Consider the following 10,483-nt stretch of genomic DNA (forward strand, 5'->3'; position numbering starts at 1 on the left):
AAAACAAAACACATAACACATACTCACAACACACACACACACAACACACACAACACACACACAATGCACACACAACACACATACACAACACACACACAACATACACACAACACACACACAACATACACACACACAACACACACACACAAAACACACAAAACAAAACACACAACACACACACAACACACACACACACACACAACACACACACACACACACACAGCACTCTATTCATAGACTGACCAAGGCTCTAAATCTCTCTCACTTCATGTATTTATTAATGTATTTGGATAGAGCTTCATTCAATCTTGCCATATTAAAAAAATTAAGGAAAGAGAGAAATAACCAAGGACATTTGCCCTTCGAGTACACCTCATGCTGGGCAGGGTTGGGAGCTCTTCTTTAGGTGGTGTCATAGGCTAGGTTTGTGGTCAGTTGCTATCACACACGTGGGCGAGTGAAGCCACCACAGATCTTTACTGGGAAAGGCTTTGCACAAGCAGAGGTTTTCATTCTTGTTATGCCAAGAGCTGGGATAATAAATACAGAGAGGAGGTAGACTCGTACTTCAAATAATTTGTCGGAACTATGTTCACAAACGCAGCCTGTCTCTATTTGTGCAGTTGTTAGCCATAAGGACACTGGTAACCTCACTGAGACTTGGACAAGTGCCTTGCCAATCACTCCTCCACCAGAGCCCAGCTTCGGTGACTAAAATTAACATTGGCCCAAATGTCCAAACTATGATCGATTGTCTCCACGTTCAGGGCAAACACTGGCGTTTGACTGGCAGATCAAAATGGCAACTGTCTGGTTAGAAGGGCAGAGGGCACACTCTTTCTGTCTCCCACGACGTAAACAATCCTGCAAAGGAAAGAGCAGAGGAACCAGAGTAAAAATAAACTGGAAAATGTACCACAACCACCAGGGTCCATTCCTGAAATTAAAGTAAGAGATTTAATAAAGTGGCTTTTCTAAAATTTACATACTAATGATTTTAAAATGCATTGAAAATTGTGTTTTTCTTAAGCTCTTGCCACACATTCTTCTGTACATATGTTATAAGACCAATATCTGAGTAATATATGATAAGTAAAATCCTTAATAACGTTTTGAGGAAATAATTGCAGATTTATGGTAATGGGTTTTTAGCATTGGGTTAGCCAAAGAAATATACATTTTTGAAGTATTTTTCAAACCTTCAGTGATTTTCATTTTTCACACTGAGCCTGGCCTCTCTATATCTGTTCCTTTAACTCCTTACACTGGACCTTTACTCCCACCTATCACTCAAATGGCTTTTCTTAAGGTCATATATGAACTATAGCTCGGCAAATCGGACATCAGTTCTTTCTTCCCTTAGTCACTGCCCATTGACGGGTGCTGCATCCCACAGGACAAGCTTCCCATGGTAGCCTTCTGGGCTTTGGCAATAATGGGATTTTCCCTTCTCTTTCCCTGCCCTCTTTCAGGTTTTTTTTTTTTGTTGTTGTTGTTGCTGTTTTAAAAGCTAACTTTTACTCTTAAAATCCTGCATTTTGGATAACCAATCTCTGAGGCCCAAGATGCATAAATCCACAGCTACTTAACAATTCCAGCTGCCAGATTTTCACTGCATTTCACATGAGCTAAATATAACTATCCATCTAATTCTTCTCCTAGTTCCCTGTCCCTGAGCTTCTCTGTTGTGATGGCAACCCCACTAGCATCTAATTGGGGTTCCCGGTGTCTGATCTTCTCCATTGTGGTGGCGACACCACGACCGTCTAGTGTAGTCCGGTCCCTGAGCTGAGCTTCTCCGTCCAGTTGCTCAGACGTCCAAGGACAATTTTTGAGTCTATTTCCTCTTTCATCCCTTCTTCCATCGATCAAGCAACTCCCCTCCCCAGCTATACTTGTAACTAACCTGCAGCCTGATTCTGAGCACTTATTCTCATCAGTGCTCCCACTTCCGTCTGTTCTATCCACAGCTCCGGCTACATCCTGGTACCCAGGCTTCCCGTCGCCATCTTTATCCCCGACTCTCAATCCTTCACACAGAAGCTGAGAGAGCTCTTGGAGCAAGAGTCAGCCCTTTATATTTCCCCAGCTGAATGATTCCAAGATCTTCAGTTGACAATTAGAATAAAATTTAAATTCCTTGTCAGGGCTGACTTAACCCTGCTCACCTCTCTGACTTCAGCTTTCTTCAATCACAGCAGCAGGAGGTCTCCTGTCTGTGTAGCTAGCACAGAGACTTGTTCTCTCACATGGTTTGGGTCTTGTTCCTCTACTCAGGATGCTCTTCTTACAGGCCTGACCCATTACAATCTCATGGGGCTGCTAAGAGTGTTAAATGAAATAATACAAACTGGCCTTCCATATCTGCCTGAATTTGTTGATATCATAAATCGAAGGATTTTATATAAAATCTAAGTTTCCAACCTCTTATAAATCTAAATGTGTCCCATACCAAGCCATGGGTTTTATGGCAACATTTTGCCTGGCAGGAAGATGACACATTCTCTCTTCAAAATACATACTGCTCACAGTTTTACTTGACCTACAACACCCCTAGATAGCTGATACATATCTCTAAAATAGGTGTATAAAATCAAGTCTCAGTAATTACTGAGTGGGAGAATAAGAGGAAGGAGGTAGTTTCAGTGTAAAGGTTGTTAGGTGTAAAAAATGTGAGGGGAAGGGGGTAAATTTACTCTGAGTGATGAAGAACTGAGGCAGGAGGAGAGGCTCATTTCTGGGGGTGGATGATTATAAGGGAGTGATGAAGGAGGGGCAAGCTCAGCGGCAGTGTTTGAAGGGAATGAGGAGAGAGATGGAGAGGGATGTCACTCTCAGGAGGTGACAATTACAGATGCCACTCCTGAGTCAGGGAGGATGGGAGAAAGAACAGGTTTGGGGAGTAAAATCACTGGTTCCGGTTTTAAACATGCTGAGTCAGTCTACTATTAAGTTCACCTATCTGGAGGTGTTATTAAAAAAAGACACATCTTCTCTTACAAGCTGTTAAAAGCAGACTCTCTTCTAAAACTCAGCTGTTAATTCTCTCTCACTCTGCCAAAAAGAAAAAGGAATCTTTGATCCCAAACATGGAAATGTTCGTACAGAGATGTCACTTTTACAAAATTTACATTAGAGGTGTCATAAAGAATTTCTAGTCTTCCCACTCTTGTGCAAAGGAAAGAATTGCCAAAATTAAACACATAGGAAATTAGCTTTTCTAGTTAATGTCAGAGGGCATGAAATATTTTTTTCTTCTGTTGGAATGAGGCATTGAAGGAAAAAAGAACCTACACAGTCTTACTAAAATGTTAAAGTGGCCATTTTCCTCTAGTGAGATTTCCTTCTCTCCTTCCCTTTCTTCGGGTCCTTCTGCTCCAGTCTAGCCATACCTGTTTTAAGGGGGACATCAACAGAATCATGCAAAATCACATACTCCTCTTTGTACCAACTTTTTTCTTTAGTGTGTCCAGATAAAAGTTCAACACTGATCCCTTGTTCAAACTGTTTCATTTATCTCCCGATACAGACAAACTGAGCTAGAACTGAGCCAGATTTCTCCTTCTTTCTGGCTAGATTTTATAGTGCCAGAAGCTGCTATACAGATTATTGAGATAAAGGTTAGCATCAGCTGTCTTACCTAGCTATGAACCATACAAACTTCAATACCAACCCAACAAGTAATATCTGTACAACATGAATGTTATGGGTGATGGCTGGTGGTTTGAATGAACATGTTCCCCATAGACTCATATAGTTTATTACTTGGTCCACAGTTGGTAGACCTGTTTGGGAAGGAATAAGAGGTGGTCTGGGTGTAGCTGTGTCACTATGGGCAGGGTTTGAAGTTTTAAAAACCATGCCTTTCCCAGTTAGCTCTCTCTGCCTTGTGCTTCTAGATCAAGATGTAAGCTCTTAGCTAACTATTCCAGATCCTACATGTCTGCCTGCTGTCATGCTACCAATAAAGAGATCTTGTATTCTAACCCTCTAAACTTGTAAGACCCAATGAACTCCTTCTTCTATAGGTTGCCTTGGTGGTGGTATCCTATCACAGCAATAAAAATGTAAATAAGACAGCAACAGCCTCTCTCTAATTGAATTTAAGTCTGCTCCATTGGTGTGACCCATATCTGGGATTGTGAAACCAGTCACGGGCTATACAGGGGAGCTTACCGCTGTTGTTCAGTTAAATTGACATGGCATCAAACTGTCTTATAGATGCATTTATACTTCTGCACACATGCTACTACTCTCATCCTTAATTGCAAAAGTCTCTTTTTCCAATGAGCAGTGCAGTAGCTCCCAGCTGCCCAAGGTACTGAGAATGAATGATAGTAGAGTGTTCAGCTATGACCAAGACATCTGTATGTCCATCTCTAAGGCTCAGAGAACACTGAAGAAGAGCAATCAGAAATGCCTTGGACATTTCTGGGCATGCCACAGCCATTACAACCCTGAAGTCACTATAGCTGAAATTGCCTGCACCTGGCTTGCACAAGACTAGCCCTTGGCAACAATCAGCCATGTGTGGGGGAAAGGCTCATTGGACCCTGTCTCTTCCTACTGAACTATCAGCTACTAATAGTTTCCTAGAGAGAGGGACTCATTGCCTTCAGTTGTACACACAATGGTGAGCCAACCAATGAGCCAAACCGATGGTGACACAGACCACTCAGTAGGTCACAAACAAAACAAAATGTAGGAAGATAGAGGCTATAATGAGACCTTTTCTCCAAGTTCATTATGTACTTATATTAAAAATGTTCTTATATAGCATGGTATCATGTATAATGAATATACACAATTGAGTCTTTTAAATGATTTGTAATAGAAAAATCTTTATTTTACACAAATTAGTGTGAAAATATGGCAAAGAAGAAAATCTGATTTATCTTAGGAAACTTATTTCTCAAGATTTACATTCCAAAAATAGGGGCAAATCAAGGAGATAAAATAAAGGCACATTTAATTTGTGAACTCAAATATAAGACTTACAAATAAAGTGTTAAGTAATTAGGGGGAAGGACTGAGAGAGCTGAAGAGGGTTGCAACCCCAAAGGAAGAACAACCAGACCTCGCAGAGCTTCCAGGGACTAAACCTCCAACCAAGGAGTACACATGGAGACCCATGGCTCCAGCTACATATGTAGCAGAGGACAGCATTATCTGGTGCCAATGGGAGCTGAGGTCCTTGGTCCTGTGGAGGTTTGATAGCTTAGTGTGAGGAGATGCTGGAGTGGTAGACAGGAATGGGTGGGCAGGTGGGAGTAGCACCCTCATAGAGGCCAAGGTGATGGAATGGGGGGTTGTGGAGGGGAAACCTGGAAGGGGGACAACATTTGAAAAGTAAATAAATAAAATAACCAATAAAATTCATTCATTCTTTCTTTAATTAAAAGAAGTTTGATAATTCAAGGTTTAACAATAGAAAAAGACTACCAAGAGGATATCATACCAACTTTAACAGATATAAAAAGTTGCAATAAACTTCAGCATATATGTGTTGGTTTAAGTGAAAATGGTTTCCATAGGCCTATAGGAAATAGTACTATTAGAAGATGTGGTTTTTTTGGAGGAAGTGTGTCACTGGGGTTGGGCTTTGAGGTTTTAGAAGCTAAAGCTAGAACCAGTGTCACTTTCTCTCCATGTTACCTGCCATCACCATGTCTGTCTGCCTTTATACTTCCTTCCCATTGTGACAATAATAGACTAAACCTCTGAACCTGTAAGTCAGCCCCCGAAAATATTTTTTCTAAAAGTTGCTGTGATCATAGTGTCACTTCATAGCAATAGAAACCCTAAGACAATATACTTATAATTTAGGAAAAAAATACTTTTAAAAAGTGAGGAGAGCCAAAAATGTTCATAACACAGCAAAGGAAATCTATCCAAGGCCCCACATCAAACAACTATGGATGGGATGAGGTGGTGCATACATGCCATGCCAGCATTCAGGGGTTAGGGGTGAGTGTTGAGGCAGGAGGATTTAGAGTTCAGGGCCATCTTGAGCTATGTAGCAAGTTCCAAGTCAGCAAGAAACTGTAACAAAACAAGGAGAAAAATAGCAACTATTGGCGGGACAATTTTATAAATACTGTTGTGAGGATAAAGGGCAAGGATAGGTGTTTCTCACTGTAAAATGGAAATAAAGTGCATTGGTTTCTTTTCTACTGTTGTGATAAAACATTATTAACCAAGGCTGCTTAGAAAAGACAGTGTTGGAGCTCCCTGTTACCTGGCAGGTAACAGTTTCCGAGAGTTGTAGTTCATGATGGTGGAGCAAAGAGCAAAGGCACAGCAGCAGCAGAGAGAGGCAGCAGCTGAGATCTCACATCTCTCCAGTACACAGAGCAATCTGTGCCTTTTGAAACTCAGGCCCCCACTGACACACCTCCTCCAGCAAGGCCACACCTCCTAATACTTCCCAAGTAGTTCCATCAACTGGGGATAAAGCATTCCCATGTACGAGCTACGAGGGCCAATTCCTCTGCCACAACTGCCCAAACTGTCACACATCAGGGAAATGCAAGTCAAAACAACCCTGAGATTCTACCTCACACCAGTCAGAATGGCTAAGATAAAAAAAAAAAACTCAGGTGACAACATATGTGGCAAGGATGTGGAGAAAGAGGAACACTCCTCGATTGTTGATGGGATTACAAGCTGGTACAACCACTGTGGAAATCCATCTGGAAGTTTCTCAGAAAATTGGACATATTACTACCTGAGCACCCAGCTATAACATTTCTGGGCTTATACCCAAAAGATGCTCCAACATATAACAAGGACACATGCTCCACTATGTTCATAGCAGCCTTATTTATAATATCCAGAAGCTGGAATGAACCCAGATGTCCTTCAACAAAGGAATTGGTACAGAAAATGTGGTACATCTACACAATGGAGTACTACTCGGCTATTAAAAACAATGACTTCAGCTGAAAGGATCTGCAACCCCATAAGAACAACAATACCAACCAACCAGAGTTCCCAGGGACTAAACCACCACACAAAGAGTACACATGGACAGACCCATGGCTCCAGCTGCATATGTAGCAGAGGATGGCCTTGTTGGGCACGCCCCCCACCCAGTGTTGGGAAATGTCAGGGCAGGGAGGCGGGAAGGGGTGGGTGGTTGCGGGGGCGGGGGACACCCTCATAGAAGAAGGGGGAATGGGATAAAGGGTTTATGGATGAGAAACTGAGAAAGGGGATAACATTTGAAATGTAAATAAAAAAATCCAATAAAAATAATAAAATAAAATGCAAAAAAGGAATAAATAATGATAGTAAAAGTTATAAAATTATTTTTGTTTTTTAAAAATCTTTAAAAAAAACAATGACTTCATGAAATTCATAGACAAATGGATGGAACTAGAAAATACCATCCTGAATAAGGTAACCCAATCATAAAAATACATACATGGTATTCACTCACCAATAAGTGAATAACCCAAAATCTCTGGTTACCCAAGACACAATCCACGGCCCACATGAAGCTCAAGAAGAAGGACAACCAAAGTGCAGATGCTTCAGTCCTTCTTAGAAGGGGGAACAAAAATACTCAAAGGAGGAAATATGGAGACAAAGTTTGGAGCAGAGACTGAAGGAATGGCCATTTAGAACTGCCCCACCTGGGGATCCAGACCATGTACATACAGCCACCAAACCCAGACAATATTGCCGATGCCCAGAAGTGCATTCTGACAGGAGCCTGATATAGCTGTCTCCTGAAAGGTTCAGCCAGAGCATGACAAATACAGAGGTGAATGCTAGCAGCCAACCATTGAACTGAGAACAGGATTCCCATTGGAGGAGTTAGAGAAAGGATTAAAGGAACTGAAGGGGTTTGCAACCCCATAACAACAACAATACCAACCAACCAGAACTGTCAGGGACTAAACCATTACTCAAATAGTACACATGAGCAGACCCATAGCTCCAGCTGCATATGTAGTAGAAGATGGCCTTATTGGGAACCAATGGGAAGAGAAGCCCTTGGTCCTGCCAAGGCTGGACACCCCCACCCCCGGTGTAGGGGAATATCATGGCAGGGAGGCAGGAAGGGGTGGGTGGATGGGTGGAGGAGCACCCTCATACAGGAAGGGTGAAGGAGGATGGGATAGGGGGGTTAAGGACAGGAAACAGGGAAAGGGGATAACATTTGAAATGTAAATAAAAATCCAATAAAACCATCAAAAAAGAGAAATAAAATTGCAATAAAAAAGAAATCTCAATCAAAATACATGTATGTATGTATGTATGTCTCCATCTGCGCCCAGAGCTGGAGCAGTCTCCCAGTCCTCGGACATAAAACTTGCCCACAGAGAGCTGGTCTGCCAGAAGTGCTCTCACTCCTAAGCCCACAGGTGAGACCTCACTTTCTCTCCACTGACTGTCCAAGGAGTAGAGCTGCTGGGAGTGCACAGGGAACAGGAGCTTCAGGGCAGCCTAGGACAGAACTCCTATGGTCTCCAAATGCGCCCAGAGCTAAGGCTGTTCCACAGACCTCCAAACCAAAAATCTGCCCAGAGAGAGCCGGTCTCCCAGGAGTGTTCTCACTCCTAAGATCACAGGATCACAGGCTCACAGGTCCACAGGAGAGACAAACTCCAGTCAAAGATAGCAAGAGTAACTAACATCAGAGACAACCAGATGGCTAGAGGCAAGTGCAAGAACATAAGCAACAGAAACCAAGACTACATGGCATCATCTGAACCCAGTTCTTTCACCACAGCAAATACTGGATAACCTAACACATTGGAAATGCAAATGGATTTAACAGATATTTATAAAACATTCCATCCTAAATCAAAAGGATATACCTTCTTCTCAGCACCTCAGGATACCTTCTCCAAAACTGACCATATAATCGGTCACAAAACATGCCTCAACAAATACAGGAAGATAGAAATAATCCCATGCATCCTATCAGATCACCACGCAATAAGACTGGTCTTCAATAACAACAATAATGACAGAAAGCCCACGTATACATGGAAGTTGAACAATGCTCTACGCAATGACAACTTGGTCAAGGAAGAAATAAAGAAAGAAATTAAAGACTTCTTAGAATTTAATGAAAATGAAGGTACAACATACCCAAACTTATGGGACACAATGAAAGTGGTGCCAAAAGGAAAACTCATAGCTCTGAGTGCCTGCAAAAAGAAACAGGAGAGAGCATATGTCAGCAGCTTGACAGCACACCTAAAAGCTCTAGAACAAAAAGAAATAAATAAACCCAAGAGGAGTAGAAGGCAGGAAATAATCAAACTCAGGGCTGAAATCAACCAAGTAGAAACAAAAAGGACTATACAAAGAATCAGGAGCTGGTTCTTTGAGAAAATCAACAAGATAGATAAACCTTTAGCCAGAGGACACAGAGAGTGTATCCAAATTAACAAAATCAGAAATGAAAAGGAAACATAACAACAGAACCCGAAGAAATTTTAAAAAATCATCAGATCCTACTACAAAAGCCTATATTCAACAAAACTAGAAAATCTGGAGGAAGTGGACAATTTTCTAGACAGATACCAGGTACCGAAGTTAAACCAGGAACAGATAAAGCATCTAAACAGTCTCATAACTCCTAACGAAATAGAAGCAGTCATTAAAAGTCCCCCAACCAAAAAGAGCCCAGGACCAGATGGGTTTAGTGCAGAATTCTATCAGACCTTCATAGAAGACCTCATACCAATACTTTCCAAACTATTCCACAAAATTGAAACAGATGGAGCACTACCGAATTCCTTCTAAAAAGCCACAATTACTCTAATACAGAAACCACACAAAGACCCAACAAAGAGAACTTCAGTCCACTGAATACTGATGCAAAAATAATAAAATTCTTACAAACCAAATCCAAAAACATATCAAAACAATCATCCCTCATGATCAATTAGGCTTCATCCCAGGTATGCAGGGATGGTTTAATATACGAAAATCCATCAATGTAATCCACTATATAAACAAACTCAAAGATAAGAAGCACATGGTCATTTCATTAGATGCTGAGAAAGCACTTGACAAAATTCAACATCACTTCATGATAAAAGCCCTGGAAAGATCAGGAATTCAAGGCCCATATCTAAACATAGTAAAAGCAATATACAGCAAACCAGTAGCTAACATTAAACTAAAGGAGAGAAACTTGAAGCAATTCCTCTAAAATCAGGGACAAGGAAAGGCTGCCCATCTCTCCCTACTTGTTCAATATAGTACTTGAAGCCCTAGCCAGAGCAATCAGACAACGAAAGGAGATCAAAGGGATACAAATTGGAAGGAAAGAAATCAAAATATCACTATTTGCAGATGATATGATAGAGTACTTAAGTGACCCCCAAAAGTTCCACCAGAGAACTACTAAGCCTGATAAACAACTTTAGCAAAGTATCAGGGTATAATATTAACTCAAACAAATCAGTAGCCTTCCTCTACTCTCAAAGGATAAACAGGCTGAGAAGGAAATTAGGGA

At 41.3% G+C, this 10,483-nt stretch overlaps 1 long non-coding RNA gene across 1 annotated transcript; it reads right to left on the minus strand.

Annotated features, from left to right (window-relative positions):
* Positions 1 to 255: 255 nt before the first annotated feature.
* Positions 256 to 2,018, minus strand: LOC134479982 (uncharacterized). Its single transcript, XR_010054056.1, has 2 exons — positions 1,907 to 2,018; positions 256 to 864 (listed from the first exon to the last, which is right to left on the minus strand). It is a non-coding gene; the product is annotated as an uncharacterized LOC134479982 (long non-coding RNA).
* Between the last annotated feature and the right edge of the window lie 8,465 nt (positions 2,019 to 10,483).

Source organism: Rattus norvegicus, chromosome 8, assembly GCF_036323735.1.
Source record: "Rattus norvegicus strain BN/NHsdMcwi chromosome 8, GRCr8, whole genome shotgun sequence".
Lineage (NCBI taxonomy): Eukaryota > Metazoa > Chordata > Mammalia > Rodentia > Muridae > Rattus > Rattus norvegicus.